Genomic DNA, 21,042 nt, shown 5'->3' on the forward strand with positions numbered 1-21,042 from the left:
AGTAAAGGGTTTTGGTTTGTTTTGCGCCTATTTAAATCTTTCTTTGCATCACACTTCTGAATTACAAAAAGTAATGTGCTTTCGTAATTCCTGATCTATTTTAAAATATTTGTACTATTCCTTTACAAGCTAATTAAAAGTTGTACGATAGAAACAAAACTGACAACCTACAACCTTTTGTTTCACAATGATGGTCAGACAGCTCACTTCACAAAAATATGCTGTTGTAAGCAAAAGAAAAGTAAACACTATTATCAAGGATAAGATAAGCATCAATTAGCATAAAGACAAACTGACATTCAACCTCTGTCTTTGAACAGATAGCCAATGTGTAAAGATAAAAACAAGATTTAAAAGCATATCTATTACTCAATCACTTCCTGAATAAACAGAACATTTGTCCCGCTCCAGCTGAAGTTTACTCGCCAGAACGGAAAAGTTGCTCTTGAAACAGCTCGAGACGATCGACTAAGACTCGTCGTAGCGAGAGGGCAAGCAAGTTTTTAAAGGCATGACAAGTCCTGCTGCAGTGATATCCCCTCTGCTTCTCTTGCCTACTTTGACTTCTTCTCTTATGTGTTTGCTGTGTTTTAGCAGGCAAGGGGTCTCCGCACCGGATGTAGTCAGATTATCTCTCAACAAGTCTTCAAAAAAAGCATTCTACTCCCAGGAGTGTTGCCCTCAGCAACTCAGCAACTACCCGACTTGGGCTTTGACAAACTGGGTTTTTCTCAAACTCTGCTTGAACTACAGGGTACTCTCGTGAAGACACTTAAGTACTACTCTTCAAGAAGGATCTATTTGACAAGACTGCACGTGCTGGTCTTGACTGAAAGTCGCGTTTACAGTCTGAGTTGAGCAAGGGTTGCATTTCGATTTGGTTCAGCTTTACAGGACATAGGAATGATCTTGAGAGAGTTCCTGTATCTTACAATAGCTTTTGCATCCACCAAATTTCATGGGCTCTTCATTCTTCTTATAACGAACTGGGCAATGTGTCCTTATACAAAGCACTACTGCTAGGCTGGACTACTGCGCTATTTTAGGACTAAGCTCCTGTCTTGGACTAAGGGTTTTCTTTGGAAGTTTAAACAAGAGAACACTTCCTGTAGCAGTATATAGGTATTTGGATTTCCGCTTCCTCGCTTGAGCCATGGAGCAGACGATAGCCATTCCATAGCATTGGCCAGTATTGGATCGTTATACTGTTTCACCCATCGCTGAATGTGGGCAGGCAAAGACTTCATAAACTGTTTGAGATACTTTTGTGTCCATTATTTCTTCTACAGTGGCTACTAGTGATCCCAGCCATTTGTCAGCTACATCCTTAATTTTAAAGAATAGTGCAAGAGGAGTACTCACTGTGCCTCCTCTTTCTTTTCTAAAGCTAATTCTCTACCTCTCAGCTTTTACCCCGTACGCTCTAGAATTGCAAGCTTAATTTCAGCATAGGGTGTAGTCCTCACAGGGCCCACCACTTGATAGGCTGTTTGGACATCCCAGGTTATTGCCCAACCAAGAGAGTGACCCTTAATTATTACATGGCCAGTTAGCATGTCCCTTAATGATTACGTGCCTAGTTAGCAGCTTGAGTAGTACGCTCAAAATGAATAAAGAAAAAAAAAAGAAATCAGGGTCTTCTCCACCATAAAGTTTTTTTTTAATACAATGGAAGGGTATCTGGGGCCCAGTCAGGGGTGGACTTAAACCCCCTTTAATTTTCCTCTTAATTTTCTAGTTGACCCCAAAGTCTTTCCTTGTTGACTCTTTTTCCATCTTTTTCTTTCCAGTCACAAATCTTAATGTCTCTGTTCAATTCGAAAAGTTTGTTTCACCCCAAGTTTTATACCTGTCATTGCTTGCCTTGGGATCTCCAATGTCATCTTCTCTCTCCACCAGAACAAAAATAACTCCACCATTAAGGAAAGGAACACATGGAATCCATGTACCCCTGTACAACACCTATGAGGAACAAAGTTGTTAGTTTCTTTCTCCTTCCCTCCCCTGTCAGAGACGTTTGTGTACTTGTTGCCCTTCCTCTGGTAACTGTGGTGCGTGTAAGCGTGTTTGGGCGGCTTGGTTCCGGTCAACTGTTTCATGCACTCCCCAGTCTAGGGAAAAGGATGTCCGCCAACCTTGCAATCCTGCCATTCCCCTTCCCTGTGGCTCTTAAAAAAGTACTTGGTATGGCCATGACTCTCCAAAACTTTAGTGGGAGTTGACAGCCATATTGATGTCTGCTTTGTTGTCGTCTCTCTCCCCATGGTACTATGGCCATTGTCCTACGTCTTCTAATCCAACTAGAATGCAGGTAATCAGTGGAGAAGTCCCCTGTTTGTATTGCTCATCCAAAAGGTTCCTTTCTTGCAGACTCCATCCTCCACAGGCTTCCCATTTCCCTTGCTCGGTGACTGCAGCGCCTCTACTTCCCTCCACCTGTCAACAACCAAATGTGGTCTGTCCTTCCTGTTTATATTGTCTTACTTTTGCATCTTACTTCTTTGTCTATTCCTTCTTTTTGAATGTCTTTTTTATAACATCTCCATCTCAATTACAGATGCTGCTTTCTAACCGAGGACACTTCTAACAGTTATCTAGGATAGTCCTCTTCGTTGGAATGAAGAAGTAGAGAAATCAGAAAACTTTACCCAGTCTGTGTAGGGCACAACAACTATTTCCTTTTAGAGGAGCACTTCGATCTCTTCTTCTAGTATTGAGATCCGGTTTTGGTGGAGGATGAGTGTGTAATAAAATGGTAGGGGACAGAGATGATGAATTCTAAGAGGCAGCCCTGCTGAACTACTGATAACACCCAGAGAACTGCAGTAATTTCCTCCCAGAAAGGGTGGGCATCTAGTCTCTCCCCAATAGGTGCTGTTTGAATGGCCTGTGGTTGGCGCTTGTACGTTTGCGCCAGGGCAGAGGATGTTTTCTTGTTGGTGCTGCACCTGGATTGCTGCGCACCAAAAAGTGCGGACGGGAGGGGTTGGCAGGGGGCACACAGACTTTGCAATCTTGGGGTCCTTTTTCATCTTTTCCATCATGACAGCTAATTAGTTCCCTGTAATCTGGAATATTGAGGTGCTGTTAGACCTCCAGATTGAACCCAAAGATGCAAAGATACTTAACAGCAGAATAGGATACAGGCTTTTACACAGGAATAATTGACATTGGCAGCGTTGAGAGTACAGCCGACTTTCACAGTGAAAATACTCTTTCCCTCACAGACCAGTTATTACCCCTTCCTTTTATAGGTCTCAGGGAGGCACTGCACCAATGACTCAATCTCCTTCCAGTTAAATCTATCATATCTTGACGTAAGCCAACCAAGTTTGCACACAGTATTAGGTGGCTTCACAAATTGCCATGTGTTTGTTGGAGGTGCCACAGTTCTTGCTTTCCTTACATGGCACGGAAGCGTCCTCCGTTATGCGGATATGGCCATAGATGCAGGAAAGGTCTTTGGGAGAAGCCCCAAATTTCTCCTCAACAAGTAGCGTGACAACCTTTGCCCAGAGAGGGTCAGAATTATCTGGGGCTGACTTGAGCAAACCCTTTAGCATAGGCAGAAATTGGGAAGCACGTTTTGTCTTTTAGAGGGTCTCCACCAAAAAGTCTTCCTTATTCTGTAAGATATGCATGCCAATTCTATGGTAGTGGGTCGATGTCTGAATAATGCCATGATATGTAGTGGTAACATCCCGAGGAGATGGTTTCGCCAGTATGGCTCCAACTGTAGGATCAGCCACAGCTCTACGCAGTAGTCGTACCAGGGCTCGTCCCCTCCTCCAGCAGAATGGTTGTAAGGATCTTTCCCTTATAAGGACTATCAATGTGAGAATACAAATGCACGAACCAGTGGCGAGATTCTGCTGGATATGGAGGAAGAGAAGATTATAGTTGTGGGGATGTAAACAAGGGTGGAGTTGGAGGAGGTGGTACCTCAGGCGGGGAGTCGAGGGCTTGTTGCCTTGTCCTGTAATTGGGGGAACCTGGAGTCAGAGTACACATCTAAGGCGAGTTCCTATTACAAAAATCAGCCTTTTCTCTAGAATTCGGAGCAGCATGAGGGTCAGTGTTGCTGGAGGCAATTTAGCAGAAATATTGCCAGTTTATAGATGCATGAGGAGCCGCTTTTTGTTGGCTTCAACCAGTCTTCTTGAGGGTGTGAGCAGTGGATACCTCTGAGTTCTGTGTCGAAGAGGCCCCAAGTATTGACTTAGTGCCCTGAAGGGGTGTTCAGTGCCCTGTGGAAAAGTGTCGAGGCTTGTCTCCTTTTGCTGGGAGCTTGCTTGACTGAAGTATTCTCTTAGTGCAGACCAGAGCCCGAGGGCAGGTCGGAGGCAGAGGTTATCTTTCTACCCTGCTTGGAACTGGACTCCCAACTGCAGCTGGAGCAGCGCTCCTCCTCAGTACAGGATTGCTAGAGTGAATAGGTTTTTGACCCTCGGCTTTGCAGTGAAATAATATTCACGCCCTCTAATGTCCACGGCGACAATGCCCCATCCTTATTGTCTTCCTTGGAGATGCTCGAGGAAAAGGTAATGTGCCTCCCAGGCTTGTTTAATATTTTTTTCACATTCAAAAACAATATAAGCCACCACAATCAGCACACCCACTTATTTTTAAGACAAGTTCAGCATACCCGATGGCTCTTGACACACACTCTTGACACACAGTCAGGACACCACCAGATTGGAGACCAACATGCATTAAAAAGACAAAAGTGAGGCAGCAGGACTTTTCCATTGATGCACCAGGGATCTGGAACAATATCCCTGTATCAATATGATAAGCCCAAAGCTTTTATAGAAACACACAATACAGTTACAATCCACTAACCAGTTACCTAACCTATCACTTGTTAACTTTAGCTGGCCTTTGACCGTGTACAGCACTCTGCTGCCTTTTGAGCCAAGTTTACGCTATACAAATAGCACAAAGAACCAAAGACACATCGGAGGCTTAGTAAAGCAATTACATTTTACTGAATTTCTATGATATGTGGAACATCATATTAAACACCTAAACTGGTTGCATGACTTTACAATATGGTTCCTGTCACCACTAGCATCATAAGAGAAATTCAAGAAGTCACAGTGGGAATTTTTGGAAATCTAAACAGAGAGTTCTGGCATCATAAAAGGGTTTTTTGTAATAAAAATAGCTTCATGACAGCACCCAAAGCGGTTTCCTTTCATCACAATAAAACGCCATTCTATGAAATATGCGATACCGAAGGGAATGATGGATGGAGCGTTTGAGCAAATCAAACACCCCCAGTCAACTGATCTGGGTTTAATCCATCATCATTCTTTAGCTCACTCCACCACCCCAGTTCAGAAATGGCCATATGCAAATCAGTCTGACCCTCTGCCTCATGGGAACAGTCCAGCCCGAACTGCCAAGCAATGTCTTCCCTGGACCGAAAACAAGCATCCTGGGGCAAGTTTCTGGCTAATCAGCTGTCATCAGCCAGGCTAGCTTGAATCCAGAGGCAAAGTGAGCAAGGGACCCACGTCTGGGCATACCCTGCCAACTTATGGTGAACAAGCGATACCAAAGGGGGATGATGGACGGACCGTTTCAGCAAATCAAACACTCACCCCCCAGTCAACAGATCTGGGTTTAATTTGTCATCATTCGTTAGCTCATTCCACCACCCCAGTTCAGACATGGCCATATGCAAATCAGTCTGACTTGAGAACAGTCCAGCCCGAACTGCCAAGCCATGTCTTCCTGGACCAGTAACAAGCATCCTGGGACCGGTTTCTGGCTAATCAGCTGTCATCAGCCAGGCTAGCTTGAATCCAGCGCTCTGACATCACAATAGGTTTTCCTAATATCATAAAAAGGCTTCTTAAAGCACAAGACAACTTAATTTTATCAAGCAAAGGCTTTTACATTTCACAAGGCTTTATGTCATCACAAAAAGCTGCATTACATTAAAAAAGGACTAACATTACATGGCTTGGTGACATTATATTATGAATTTGTGTCTGCACAATAGAGCTTCCTTTAATAACAATGTGCCTTCCGCATACGATAACAGCCTCTCTTGAAATCACGTTAGGGCGGCGTGACATTACCACAAGGACTCTAGAACCCCAATCCAAATAGGGATTGCAACATCAGAAGGAGGACGGTCTTCCATCCCAGAAGGGCTTTCTAGCAACAAAACAGAATTTGCTAGCACAAGTGCACCTCTTGACTGGCCAATAATGCTTTCTTACAGTGCCTCCCTGCCATTAGAAAATGACTTACTGACGTCGCAATGGAGTTCTCACCGCTCACTCAATGCCCTTCTAACTATACAAATGCATTTTCTGGCATCGCAAAAGAGCTACCCGATATTCCATTTAAGATCACTAACTGAAACAAAATGAGACTGCCACATAAAAAGACACGTGTTACAGGAGTTGATCTACCTATCACCAGGTTCCTCTTACCCACCCATTGCTCCCTCTCGTATTTAACTTCTCTGATTTGTTTTCCTCGTAGTCATCGTTACTCTGTAAGTACGAAAGACTAGATTGGCGCAGGTGGAATTCTAGCGCATGATACAGAAATCATAAGAAAGTCGGCAGAACTACTGTGGCACTGCTAGCCTTGCTCATTGTTGTAGGTGAAGAGCTGCACCTCTTTTAAGCGAAGTAACGTCAGTGAAATCACAGAGGTTCCTCGGGTTGTTTTAGGATGCTAACCTCAAAGCTGCTTTCAGTTTCCCCAGCTTGCCATGCGTTTGCTTTCAGTTTCCCCTGCCTGTGCATGTTTGCTTTCAGTTTCCCCAGCTTTCCATGCACGTTTGCTTTCAGTTTCCCCAACCTGTTTGCTGACTGCTTCCCCAGCCTGCCATTCATGTTTGCTTTCAGTTTCCCAGGCCTGCCATGCATGTTTGTTTTCAGTTTCCCCAGCCTGCCATGCATGTCTGCTTTCAGTTCCCCCCAGCTTGCCATGCATTTTTGCTTTCAGTTTCTCCAGCCTGTTTGCTTTCTGCTTCCTCAGCCTGCCATAGATGTCTGTTTTCAGTTTCCCCTAGCCTGTGCATGTTTGCTTTCAGTTTCCCCAGCCTGCTTTCTTTAAGTTTCCCCAGCCTGTGACTCATGAGAAACGTGCAAAGCTGTTTGCGGAATCAGATGGCCGAATGACAGGTCGCTGGGAACGGGATTTTAGAGCTGTTAAAGGCCTGGCTCCAAGGGGTTTTGAGCTGCAGCACCTCGAGCTGTAAAGCAGCTGAATGTCACCAAACATCCAAAGCGCCAGGAAACTTACAATGGTACCCGTGGCACTACACACAAATGTTCATCTATTCATCATCACCTGTGCAGGCCACAAAAGAAAACGTTACTGGAAAGGGGGACAGTACAAACCCTCGCGAGAACCAATGGGGTGCTGGAAGAGGGTCTTAAGCAAGGAAAACCAAGTCCAGGCAGACCCACAGCCTGGATCCAAGTGGGATTAGTCCTCTCAGACCCACACCATGGGCCCACGGGGGATCAGAGCCCACAGACCCACACCCTGGGCCCACGGGAGATCAGTCCTCTCAGACCCACGCCCAGGGCCCACGGGGGTTCAGACCCCACAGACCCACACGGGGGTTCAGTCCTCTCAGACCCACACCCTGGGCCCACGGGGTTTCAGTCCTCGCAGACCCACACCCAGGGCCCACGGGGGCCCTCTCAGACCCACACCCAGGGCCCACGGGGGATCAGAGGCCGGCTCCCTCCCCGGACCCCCCCCCGTATATTCCCCGGTGCAGCCTCGGCTGGCTCTCCCGTAGTCGCGCCCACCCTCCTTCCCTCAGCGGACCGTACCTGCCCGGGAGCTCTTCCCTCTCCGCCCCCGACTACGGCTCAAGCCGCCCGGCCGTAGCAGCCCTCAGGTAGACCGGGCATGGGAAGCAGAGAAATAGAAATAGGACTCGCGTGGCCACCGCTGGATGCTGCGAGGCGGCGGCCATCTTAACCTGGTGACCATTCCCAGCCTTGCAACACCGACGAGAGAGCTGCAATACACTTTAATTCTATTTTAAAATACTACACTTATTTAAGTGTTGTGTGAGTACTCATATGTTAATACTGTAATACTCCGTATTGTTTTATTCTGAGTTAACTGTATTGGTCTGTTTTCCAATGTAGTCCCATGCTGTACCTCACTATGAGTCACCTCCGAATGTTCGGTGGTTATAAATGTGACGTCACTCGAACTGTCAGTTCAGAAGCCGTTACCCTTTTGACCTGGTCAGTCCGCCCCCCTTCCATCCCTGTGCGCCTTTACTTATTCAGTTCTTATAATAAACTTTCCTACTACTCATTTGATCGGAGTCATTCTTCCTTCCACAACAACGTGGCAACAAGGGTTTCCAAAGGAAGGCTCACGGAGGGAAAGGAATTTGGAATTTGTAAGAGGAAAATATAACACAAAGTCGGAGAAGGATATAGAAGAAAAAAAGGAGTCGTGTATGGTAAATAATGAGATCGACGACTTCAAAGAAAGAAGTGGAAAAGTTGGCTTAGAGTGTTCGAAAATTACATAATATCAATTGATGGCAAAGGATATGATGCTGAGCCCAAAAAAGCGCTGCTTTTTGGACTCCTGGGGAAAGCAGGACAGGAAATATTCAATAGCCTGCCTGAGTATGAGAGCCCACCAGGGGTTTTCATACCATTAAACGAATACCAGGAAACGATTAAAAGACTTGAAAAACTGTTTTCTGAGGAAAGTAATGTCATTGTGGGGAGGCACAAGTTTGCATTAAGGAAACAAGGTGAAGGAGAGACAATTGAGAAATATATTGCGAGTTTGTGAGTTTTGGCAAAAGACTGTGAATTTGAGGAAATGACAGACATTTATATAAGGTGAGAGAGCGCCATGTTATTTTGAAATTTGTAGGGGTGCACCATAATCCCGAGTAGTTAGCACCCGCATATTTAGAGGGCTTACTAATATAGTTTGACAAGGCTGAGAATCAGCATGATACATATTGGGGTGTTTATTAATAGGAGACTAATGTAAAGTTTAATCGAAATGCAGTGTTGCCTAATACAGAAATGTAACCACTTGTGTAATGTCGCATTACTAATGAAATGCTTTTGAAATATATGTATTTAATAATGAGTGAATTAACGCAGGCTTCTAATATGAAAGCTAGTACTCACATTGAAAGTAGAATTAACGTGTTGCAGTAATAAAATGTAATGTCATGTTGTATTAGAAATGTCTTTTAAATGTGCAGAGGCCTGAGACATGCTGAAGCCAGTAGAGGCCTAACTGTATTTTCTTTTGTTAGCCTTAGTCGAGAAGGAATGATTTTCTCCTGGGGGAAAGCTGTCCTCAGCAAAATATGAAATTGTAACTTCAAATGGTTGCAGAGATGTTCCCATGTATTTCAGCTTGCAGGTGCAAGGCCACAAGGCTCGTTAGGTAGAAGAGTCCATTGTTTAGGAGTTAGGATAATTAAAGGCGCGCATGGAGGATGGCTGCCAAAGAATTTGGGAGTGCAATATTTAGCGAGAAGGTGACTGGGACCCAAGGACACACCAACGGACGCTCGATGGAAAGGTGCCATGCTGGAAAACTCAGAAGATCTTCACCTGCCAGAGGGGCGTATCTTAGGGCGTGTTGACTATTTTTGGGATTTTGTATTAGGGACAGCACCCGAGGGTGGAGAGCAGATTTTGTTAGGGGATTAACAGAGCAGGATGTAGTAAGTTGTAGAGCATGGGTACTCACTAACTTTCTCTCGGGGGCCAAATTTACAGTGTGGTTTGTGTCCGAGGGCCGCACCGGTGGGGGAGGGGGCGGGGCTAGACCACCAAAAAAAACTGTGACCATAAGGTTGAACACAGGTCCCTACAGTGGACGCCTTCGTCCACTGAGCCACCAGACCCTCTCTCTTTCTCTCTCCACCTCTCTCCACCTCTCTCAACCTCTCTCAACCTCTCTCTCCCTCTCTCCCTCCATCTCTCCCTATTTCTCCCTCTGTCTCACTCAGACTGTCTCACTCCCTCTCACTCCCTCTCTCTCCCTCCCTGACTCCCTCTGTCTCACTCACTCTGACTGTCTCGCTCCCTTTCTCTCTCTCTTCCTCTCTCTCTCCGTCTCCCTCTCTCTCTGTCTCCCTTTCTCTCCTTCCCTCTCCAACTCTGTCTCCCTCTCCCACTCTGTCTACCTCTCTCTCCTTCCCTCTCCCACTCTGTCGCCCTCCCTATGTCTGTCGCCCTCCCTCTCTCTGTCGCCCTCCCTTCTCCCTCCCTCTGTCTGTCTCCCTCCCTCTGTCTGTCTCCCTCCCTCCTCCCTCCCTCTGTCTGTCACCCTCCCTCCTCCCTCCCTCTGTCTGTCATCCTCCCTCCCTCTCTCTGCCTCCCTCTCTCTACCTCCCTTTCTCTGTCTCCCTCTCTCTGCCTCCCTTTCTCTGTCTCCCTCTCTCTGCCTCCCTACTTTCCTTTCCTCCCTCGCTCTCCCTCCCCCTCCCTTTCCCTCCCTCGCTTTCCCTCCCTCGCTCTCCCTCCCCCTCCCTTTCCCTCCCTCGCTTTCCCTCCCTCGCTCTCCCTCCTTTCCCTCCCTCGCTCTCCCTCCTTTCCCTCCCTCACTCTCCCTCCCCGTCCCTTTCCCTCTCTTTCTTTCCCTCCCTCGCTCTCTCTCCCTCGCTCTCCCTCCCCATCCCTTTCCCTCCCTCGCTCTCCCTTCTTTCCCTCCCTCTGTCTGTCTCCCTTACCCTCCCTCGCTCTCTCTCCTTTCCCTCCCTCTGTCTGTGTCTGCCTCCCTTTCCCTCCCTCGCTCTCCCTCCTTTCCCTCCCTTGCTCTCCCTCCCCTCCCTTTCCCTCCCTCCCTTGCTCTCCCTCCTTTCCCTTCCTCGCTCTCCCTCCTTTCCCTCCCTCTGGCTGCCTCCCTTTCACTCCCTTCCTCTCCCTTCCTCTCCCTTCCTCTCCCTTCCTCTCCCTCCCTTTCACTCCCTTCCTCGCTCTCCCTCCCTCTCCCTCCATCTCTCTCCCTTTCACTCCCTCCCTCGCTCTCCCTCACTCTTCCTCCCTTTCACTCCCTCCCTCGCTCACCCTCCATTTCACTCACTCCCTCGCTCTCCCTCCCTCTCCCTCCCTTTCACTCACTCCCTCGCTTTCCCTCAATCTCCCTCCCTCTACCTCCCTCTGTCACCCTCTTCATCTCAGCCTGCTTGTGTGTGCCCAGGCTGAGACAGCTTCCTGGCGCACACACACACACAGCCACACCCGAGCACTTCACAGGTCTTTCTACGACCATTTGTATGTTAATGAGGCTTTTGAATTTCACCTCTTAGTGCCCCTGCAGCTGCACTCTATCACTGGAATGCCCGGCCCACACAGAGCAGCAAGCAGCAGAGTCTCTCAGAGTCGCTGTGCGCAGTGTTTGCTGACACTCCTTAATTTACGATTTTTTTTAAAACACGGGTAAATTGTCTACAAGGTCCGCGGGCCGCCAGGGAAGGCTTACCGGGCCGCGGGCGACCCGCGGGCCGTACTATGAGTACCCCTGTTGTAGAGAGAGAGTGAGTCTTGGGGAACTTAGGGTAGAGTGGGGTGTAAGAAGGAGCATCTTAGAACGAGCTCGATAGTCAGACTGTCTGCCTAGAGAAAAGTAAATGTACTTCTTTGGAAGTGTTCACTGCTGACACCTTTACTCTGATTTGATGGGAATGTTATGTAGGGATGTCACCGTAGTGTAGGGACAGACTAACCATTTCCTTTCCTTTTTGTAAATGCAGTCCAAACTTCCAGCTGGGACTGTTCTTGGTTGCCTAATGCTACTCGAATTGACTTTGCTTTTTATTCTGAGTCGCCTAAGAATCCTGCATAGGATTATGTTTGTATTAGTGCCAGTTTATTTTCTGAACCTTTTGCTGAGATGTTTGTCTGTTCAGCTATTTTTGGCTTTGCAATAAATCTTCAATATTTTAGTCTGTATTAGGTTGTCTTTTAAGTTCAATTGGATGTATTTGGACATTGTTTAAGGTTAGCAATGCAAAATCTTTATTTATATCTCTAGCACAGGGAAAAAGTTTCAGTCGACCTGGTTTGGGATTCTAGAGATGGGTAAGAAAATCTAGAGAAAATACCAGCTCCCTCAGTTGGTAGCCAGAGGATGGTTCCCTTTCTAGAGTAGGGAAAGATCTGCTCTAGATTAGGATAAGAGGTTCCCAAGGCCCATAGAAATTAGAGGATGATTGCCCAGTGGATTGTCGGTGGAAGACAGCGCCAACATGGAAACTGACGGAGAGTGATGGTGTGGCTGAAAACAGCAGTTCGTAGGAGAATGAGTATGAATAGGGTTATATGTTGTTAGATTGCGGTGTTTATATGTTGTGTTGTGTTGTAATGTCTTGCGGAGTTTGAATGCCTGTTGTATTAAAGGAGATCAGGCTGTGAGCGCGCGCAGACCGAGAAATTCTTAAGCTCGAGGAGTAGATTAAGTGGTTTAGGTGTACCGCACGCCTAGAGTAATTGTCAACCATTGTTAAGGGGATCGCGAGGTACCATTGATCGCCCGCTGGACCGAGGTAGGGGGAACCAGTGTGTGAGTGCGTGAGTAACAGACGCAGGTCCTGAGTTGCTGTGTGTTTGTAACCTATCAGCTGCGGTGATTGTCAGGTCGTGGACAGACAGTTGCAGTTCAGTCACAATTACCTGGCTGTGGACGTACAGTCAGGGAAGTGGTTGCTTGGTCGGAAGTGATAATTTCAGTGTATGCTTGGGACGTGTGTGTGAGTGAGAAACGAATCATAGAGGAGGGGAACTGCTGTGATGCGGAGGCGCATGACCTCAGAAGGTGCCGCGCTTGGATAGGACGTGTGAAGCAGCACTGTGATTGGTGGAGCGTCATCAGGAAGTAAAAGAGTGCTGCGGGAGGAGAGACGCTGGGTTTCATCATGAAATGTTTTAAAGCATTGCGAGAAGTGTTTAGAAAGAAAAAGAAATTAGAACCCCGGGGTGGGGAAGAAGCCCCCCCCCCCTGAAGATGCCCCGGCTCATTACATGGCTACAAATGTTGGGTTGCACACACTGATCGAGTGTGCCAGTTGAAGACTGCATACCGCGTTTAAATCATGGAAGGGGAAGAGTTGCCGGACTCCATAGAAGTAGAAGAGAAGCCGGTGCTCCGCTGCGATAGGGCCATAAGCAGACAGGCCGTGACTGTGACTGTCTGTCAGTTTCAGAAAATCTAGTCCCTGAGGTGCTATTTTACGCACAACTAAGGTTGAGAGAGCAGTTCTTTATTCACCCTTGTCCTGAGAAGGTCAAGATTCCTGGAGGCCAAAACGCGTCCGCGTCGACATGCCATTATGACAAGAGGAGTCTTTGTGATATTTTGTACCTGAATTAATTGTTTGGCTGTACACAATCTTTGAACTTAGGTTCAGAACTTCAGAACTGATTGTGCAAATACACGACTTCCTCTTAAGTGTACCACCTGATCTTATAGGGGTACACTTCTTTGATTATGTATGACCTTTTGGGTGAAAATAAGAAAACAAATCTTATTAGTTTATATTAGAATATTGTTTGCTGTTAGTATTCATTTGTATTTTATTGCGAAATAATGATGTGTATATATACATGTATTTTGTATGACTAATAACATTGTATAGACATAAAAAAAGAGAATACTACTTTGAAGTACAGATTGCCATAAATAAAATTGGTGATCGTGATGACTACATGGCATGTGATCATTGTGGTAAAAAGTTAAAAATTAAGACTGAGAATTGTGTTCTCACTGTAGGGGGAATTCATAGTCCCTGTACGTGTAGTAAAGTCCAAAATTGATCCCTCCCTGCCAATTTCTGCTCTTTGCACACTATATTGTGGCTCGAGAATTGGGCTAAGATGACTAATGGAAATGAGGAGTCGACCTTTCCTAGATATGGAACCTTCAGATTGGAAGTGTGACCTGACCTGACCTGACCTCGTCAGAGACGGTCGCCCCACCCGCCGCGTGGCTCCTCCTGATTGCACCCGGTCTCCCTGCTCCCACCTCCTGCTCGCCGCCACCTTGAGGCCGTAACCCCTGTGGCTCAGTTTTTTCCTGTTCCTTCTCTGTGCCCGCAGTGTTGTTCTCCGCTCGTGTGATACCCCTGATTGCTGTTTCCTTCCCCCCGTGTTGTGACCCTGATAGAGTGATTTCTGTTTTTCTGCCGTTTCCTGCTTTCCCGCCGTGACACCCCACTCCCTGCCGCTGCTCCCCTGTGGCCCCGCCCCCTCTCTCCTCTGGACCCTTCCCATTCGCCACCCCGCTCCCGCCTCCCAGCTGCTCCTCCCTCCCTCCCACTCTCAATTTATGGCAGAGTCCGCACGTATGCCCTTCCGCGCCTGGACCGCTCCCAGCGCCAGGTCCCCTGGTTCTCGACGATGCCAGCGCACCTGACGGACCTACAACGCCGCCACCCTCCACGCACTCAATGCCGGACGAAACGCCACCTGCTACCAAGCTACCCCGAGGCGCACACACGGACCCTTTACCTGCCAAGCCTGCTGATTCACCTGCCTCCGAACCTGCACCGCACCGGCCAAGCCAAGCACAAGCAACAACCACCTCAAGTGCATCCTGCTCAACACCCGCTTAGTCCACAGGCACGCCGTGGAACTCTGGGACCTCCTGACACAACATCACCAGACGTCGCCTTCCTCACGGAAACCTGGATGAACGCCTCCTCAGCCCCTGACATCGCCATAGCCATCCCGGATGGCTAAAAGATCACCCGGAGGGACCGCGTCATCCAAACCGGAGGAGGCAGCGCCATCGTCCACAGAAACACCAGCCGCATCACGACCAACTCCGACAACACCCTCAACGCCGCCGAACACCTTCACTTCCAGATCCACACCGACCCCAAGACCACCCTCAGAGGCACTCTCATCTATAGACCCCCGGGACCACGCACTCAATTCAGTGAAGCCATCGCAGACTTCATCAGCCCGCACGCCCTCACCTCCTCAGACTACATCCTCCTAGGGGACCTCAACTTCCACCTGGAGAACAAGAAGGACCGCAACACCACCGCCGTGCTGGACAACCTCGCCAACCTCGGACTCAAGCAACTGGTGAACACCCCCACCCACTACCCCGGCCAAACGCTTGATCCCGTCTTCTCCTCCAGCAAGCACATCTCCTTCAGCCACTCCCCCGGACTACACTGGACAGACCACAGCTGCGTCCACTTCAACTTCAGGAAAACAACGACCCACCACCACCCGCAACAGGTTCCCCGCAGAAGCTGGAGCAAGATCACCACTGACCAGCTCACCACCTCCCTCTGCCAGAACCCTCCTGTCAACACAACAGACCCCAACGAAGCAGCCCGCAACCTCACACAGTGACTCACCGACTGCGCCGACGAACTAGCACCACAGAAGAACCCTCCCAGCAGACCCGGCAGCAGGAAAGCCTCGTGGTTTACCACCGACCTCAAAAACTCCAAGAAAACCTGCCGCACCCTCGAGAAAACCTGGCGCCACGACCAGACAACAGAACACATGACCACCCTCAAGAACGCCGCCCGCATACACCACCAGCTGATCCGCACCACCAAGAATACAGCATTCAAAGAAAGACTGGACAACAACACCCACAACAGCAAGGAGCTCTTCAACATCGTCAAAGAGCTCTCCAACCCCAGCGCCTGCAACAACGACATCACACCCTCGCAAGACCTCTGCGACTCACTCGCCTCGTTCTTCCATCGCAAGATCGCCGACATTCACAACAGCTTCGGCGCCCAAATCACGCACCCAACCGCCGAACCAGCGTCCCCAACCACCACCCTCTGCAACTAGACCCCGGTCAGCACCGAAGACACCACCCGCACGATGAACACCATCCACTCCGGCTCCCCTACCGACCCATGCCCACACCACACCTTCAACAAAGCCGACTCCATTGTCGAACCCCAACTCCGGAACATCATCAACAGCTCCTTCGCATCCGCAACCTCCCTGGAGAGCTTGAAACACGCCAAGCTGAGTGCCCTCCTCAAGAAACCCACCGCGGACCCCACGGACCTGAAGAACCTCCGCCCCATCTCGCTCCTCCCCTTTCCAGCCAAAGTCATCGAGAAGACCGTCAACAGACAACTCTCCGCCTTCCTCGAGACCAACGGATCCCTCGACCCCTCAAAGTCCGGCTTCCGAGCAAACCACAGCACCGAGACCGCCCTCATCGCAGCCACGGACGACATCAGGTCTCTGCTCGACAACGGGGAAACGGCTGCCCTCGTCCTCCTGGACATCTCAGCAGCCTTCGACACTGTCTGCCACCGCACCCTGATACAGCGCCTAAGCAACACCGGAATCCAAGGAGCGGCCCTGGAGTGGATCATCTTGTTCCTCGCTGGAAGAACCCAGAGAGTCCGCCTCCCCCCGTTCCGATCCGCGGCCACCGAAGTCATCTGCGGCGTCCCACAAGGATCCTCACTCAGCCCAACCCTCTTCAACGTCTACATGCGCCCTCTCGCAGCCATCGCCTGCCGACACAACCTCAACATCATCTCTTACGCCGACGACACCCAGCTGATCCTCTCCCTCACCAACAACCCCAACACCGCCAAAGCCAACCTCCAGGAAGGAATGAGAGATGTCGCAAAATGGATGAAGATCAGCCGCCTTAAAGTGAACTCAGACAAGACGGAAGTCCTCATCCTCGGACCATCTCCCTCCGCGTGGGACGACTCCTGGTGGCCCCCTGCCCTGGGCAGCGCACCCAAGCCAACGGACCACGCACGCAACCTGGGCTTCATCCTGGACTCCTCCCTCACGATGACCAAACAAGTGAACGCAGTCTCATCATCCTGCTTCAACACCCTGCGCATTCTCCGAAAGATCTTCCGATGGATCCCCACAGAAACCAGGAAACGGTCAGCCAGGCCCTCGTCACCCTCTACGCTGGAACCACAGCCAAACTCCAGAAAAGACTCCAGCACATTCAGAACGCCTCAGCACGACTCATCCTGGACATCCTTCGCCGCAGCCACATCTCGGTCCACCTGAAAGACCTGCACTTGCTCCCCGTCAACAAGAGGATCACGTTCAGACTCCTCACCCACGCACACAAGGCTCTCCACGACACAGGCCAGAAGTACCTCAACAGACGCCTCACATTCTACACACCCAACCGCCAGCTCCGATCCGCCAGCCTCGCCCTCGCCTCTGTCCCACGAATTCGGAAATCCACCGTTGGAGGAAGATCCTTCTCCTACCTGGCAGTCAAGACATGGAACTCCCTCCCCACTCACCTACGGCTGACCCTGGACCCCCTCTCCTTCAGGAAACAACTCAAGACCTGGTTGTTCGAGCAATAGCTACACCCCCCCCCCAGCGCCTTGAGACCCTCACGGGTGAGTAGCGCGCTTTACAAATTCTTGTGATTGATTGATTGATTGAAGTGTTGTATCAGTTGAAAGCGATTATGGCTTCTTTGCGACCTCTGCCTAGACCGACACAGTTTGAGGCATTGAATGCATGGATCAGGGCGGCGCACGAAAGGAACAGGGACAGGCGACAGGAAAGAGTGAAGAGATCAGTTAGGGCAGTCCTCAAGATGCGAGGTGGGATGCATTGGAAAAGAGATGGAGAATACAGACGATTGAAGGAGACAGGTTATACCCGCTGTTGGTTAAAGCAGGGGATGCGCGGAGAAGGAGCACAGAGGGCGATGACAGTGAAACGGATGATAGCTTGATAGAAAGGCTGTTATCAGAGAGACCACCCCCATACAATTTAGAGGCAGGGGAGGAGAAGTCAGCCCCGATAGAGGAAGTGAGGGTACCGCAGGTTCCTCCCAGATCTGAGGTAGTGGGAAGGATTTCTACAGGAGAAGGATAGATTGTAGGAAGTGGCGGTTCTCAGAGGTTGCCGGATGCTCTTACAGTACCAGTCACTATTGGCCCCATAGTGTCAGTGTATAATCCAGAGCAGACACAGAGTAGAGATATATCAGGGATGGGTACGGAAGGGAGCATAATTAGTGAAAGACATAGTGTGGTACACGGGGTGAGTCAGATGCCAAGGCCTACAGAATGGAGTACCCCATTGCCAGCGACAGCAGATTCGTCAAGAGGCCCAATGGATTTGAGGGGCCCGAGACCTAAATCTATAGGAGAGTTGAGGCCGGACTTGAGGACATGGGAGTCAGTTGAAGGGGCTCAGGGTGATAGGATAAGAGAAGATTGGGATCATGGGAATACCGAAAATAGGATGGTTTTTCCCAACACCCCTGAAGTCTGCAGAAGCAGGGGACAGGACAAAGATTCCAGGGAAAAGAGTGTTGCATCTAGTCGAGGCACCTTGAGTGCGGCAATAAAGGCAAAAAGAATTGATGTGATGCGATTAAAAGCAGAGGTGGATGAGATTGTTGAAGGAAACTTGCCCTTAGAAAGGATTGAGCTATATGAACCAGATGAGCTGCTGTTTGTGGTGAATGATGTGACTCGGAAAGCTAGATCGTCCCACGAGAAATTGACTGAATTAGCAGACAAATATAATGTGGACTTGTCTAAGACAAAAATGCTGCAGGGTAATCACAGACTGCAATATACTGACCAGGATTTAGAAGAGAAAAGGGTGATCGGATTAAAAACTCACATTCGGGAACTGATTATAGGGATACGACCGTGGAGTAGACTTGACAAATAGAAAGAAAGGTGGTCAAAGAAAAAGATTGTTAGAAGGAGTACTATTGAGACACCCCCTGCGGGAGGAGGAATGGCGGGAATTGAGGCATACCCTTTGCAGGAGGTGGCCAATGGGGGATATGTGCATGTGCCCTGGAGTCGGGGATATTTGGCTGCCTTTACGAATGATTTCCCAAAGCTGCGAGAGAACCCAGTTGAGTGGTACAAGCAGGTAGAGAGGTTTGTTAAGATCTTGAAGGTGCTGTGGATCGATTTGAACACCTTGTTTGACATTGTTGTTCCAGGAGATTTGTGGATAGCATGTTAGGTCGTTGTTGAATGGCCCATTGTGGAGCCAGAGTGGGATGCTGCCACAAATGGACCTTCATCGCTTGTAATGAAAAAATATGAGCAAATGATCACGTGCTTGAAATAGAAGGTACCTCCACAGGATATTGAATGGGTGAAAATAGATCGGACGACTCAGGAGCCTAAGGAGACAGTGCATGAGTACTATGAATGATTGTTACAGGTCTTTAAGCAGTACAGTGGGTTAGATGTGATGAATCCTAGGGACATGGGACAGTTTGTGTCCAAGTTCGTTTTAGGATTGAGGCCTGATATTTGTCTTATGATCCAGCAACATTTGATTTGTTGGCAGAACAAACCACTGGATGAGATTTTTAGGTATGCTAGAATCGACTCGAATCACAAAAAGCTCAAGGACAAGCTGATGTTGGTCCAGATGCAATCTGCTGACAAGGGAGGTACCTTAGGGAGGAAACAGAACGGACAGAAAAGGGGAAATGGGGACGACTCTAAGCCAAGAGTAGATATAGCGACGGTGAAAAAGACTACAGAGTGCCATCAGTGTCATCAGATTGGACACTGGAGACGCGAGTGTCCTTATACCCCTGCAAATCAGGAGCAGCAGGAGGAGGAACTGGTTCAGGAACAGGTGCCTCAGGTGACGACGACAGCAGTAGCTAAGACCAAGTCGACCAAAGGGGGGACCACGGCTCCTGGAGTACAGGTTCCCCAGCCACTAAAGAAATCGACAGGAACTCGGACTGTTCGGCAGATGCCTTTCCTTGAAGAGAGCGAAGACTGTTACTTGGACCCGTTAGCTTGACGGTGCCTGAGAGGGGAGGAGGACTGCACTCTTGGGGCGGTCCTGGAGGTAGACCAGAGGGGACCATTTGTAGAAGCTGATGTTGATGGTCACCCTACCACCTTTCTGGTTGATACTGGTGCTACCCGTTCTACTGTGAGATCTGCAGTAGTCCCAAACCTACCCCTCTCGGGACAGACAATCCAAGTTGTAGGTGTTGCCAATACGAAGATGATGAATCCTTTAACAGAACCGATTCCTATGAAAATAGGGACGTTCAGGGACAGACATCAATTTGTGATGTGCAATTCAAGTCCTGTTTGTTTACTAGGGAGGGATCTCCTGTGCAAGCTCAATTGCACTATCTATTGCACTCCCAAAGGAGTGGAATTACAGACTAATGATGACGATGCTACCTTTAAGGTCGCAAATCAGCATTTGTGCATAGAAATGTACCCTGCCTTGACAGTGGAAGAAATTCCTTTTGATTTGAGAGACTCGGTTTCCCAGGTGGTGTGGGATTTTACTGGAGAAGACATAGGTTTGATTAAGGGTGTTGAGCCAGTCAAGATTCAGGTCAAGGAGAATGTTGATTTTCCCCGAACACCTCAGTATAATTTGACCCCAGAAACGATTGCAGGGATAAAGCCTGTGATTGAGTCTTTGATCAAGCAGGGAATACTGAAGGAGATATTGGGGAGTCTATTTAATTCGCCAATAATGGGATTGCAGAAACTGAGTGGGAAGTTCAGAATTGTACAGGACCTTTGCCGAGTGAACAACATAGTTGTTCCATGTTGTCCAGTGGTACCGAATCTATCTGAGATCTTACTTCAGGTCCCGTGCCAAGCTGAGTGGTTCACTGTGATAGATCTCTTACAGGCTTTCTTTTCAATACACTTGCATTAAGAGAGACAATTTTTATTCGCTCTCCGGCTGTAAAATCGTGTCTTAACGTGGTGTCCTATCCCTCAAGGGTACACAGAGAGTCCATCGATCTTGAAAAAGAATCTTGAGAGTCTAGTACTGCCGCAGAACTCCGTTCTCGTCCAGTACATAGACGACCTCCTTGTTGCGTTAGAGACTGAAGATGCATGCAGGATTGAAACCATTGCCTTACTGAATCATTTGGCAGAGAATGGACACAAGGTGTCGCCAAATAAGTTACAGTACTGCCTGAATGAGGTGCAGTATTTGGGGCACAGGATAGAGAAAGGCAAAAGGAAAGTGTCATCAGATAGGATTGAGACAATATTGAAAATGACGGTGCCTTCCACTCAGAGAGAGTTCAGGA

At 48.7% G+C, this 21,042-nt stretch overlaps 1 protein-coding gene and 1 long non-coding RNA gene across 2 annotated transcripts in view; one reads left to right on the top strand and one right to left on the bottom strand.

Annotated features, from left to right (window-relative positions):
• LOC144817710 (uncharacterized) overlaps positions 1–7,928 on the bottom strand; it is a 49,601-nt gene extending 41,673 nt beyond the window's left edge. The window contains exon 1 of the mRNA XM_078674472.1: positions 7,815–7,928. The gene's annotated coding sequence lies outside the window, so the exon portion shown is untranslated. The remainder of the gene's footprint in view (positions 1–7,814) is intronic.
• Positions 7,929–8,232: 304 nt separating this feature from the next.
• The window catches only part of LOC144819213 (uncharacterized), a 299,059-nt gene continuing 286,249 nt past the window's right edge, over positions 8,233–21,042 (top strand). Inside the window, exon 1 of the long non-coding RNA XR_013607237.1 lies at positions 8,233–8,858. This is a non-coding gene — a long non-coding RNA (uncharacterized LOC144819213). The remainder of the gene's footprint in view (positions 8,859–21,042) is intronic.

This window comes from Lissotriton helveticus, chromosome 2_1 (assembly GCF_964261635.1).
Source record: "Lissotriton helveticus chromosome 2_1, aLisHel1.1, whole genome shotgun sequence".
NCBI lineage: Eukaryota > Metazoa > Chordata > Amphibia > Caudata > Salamandridae > Lissotriton > Lissotriton helveticus.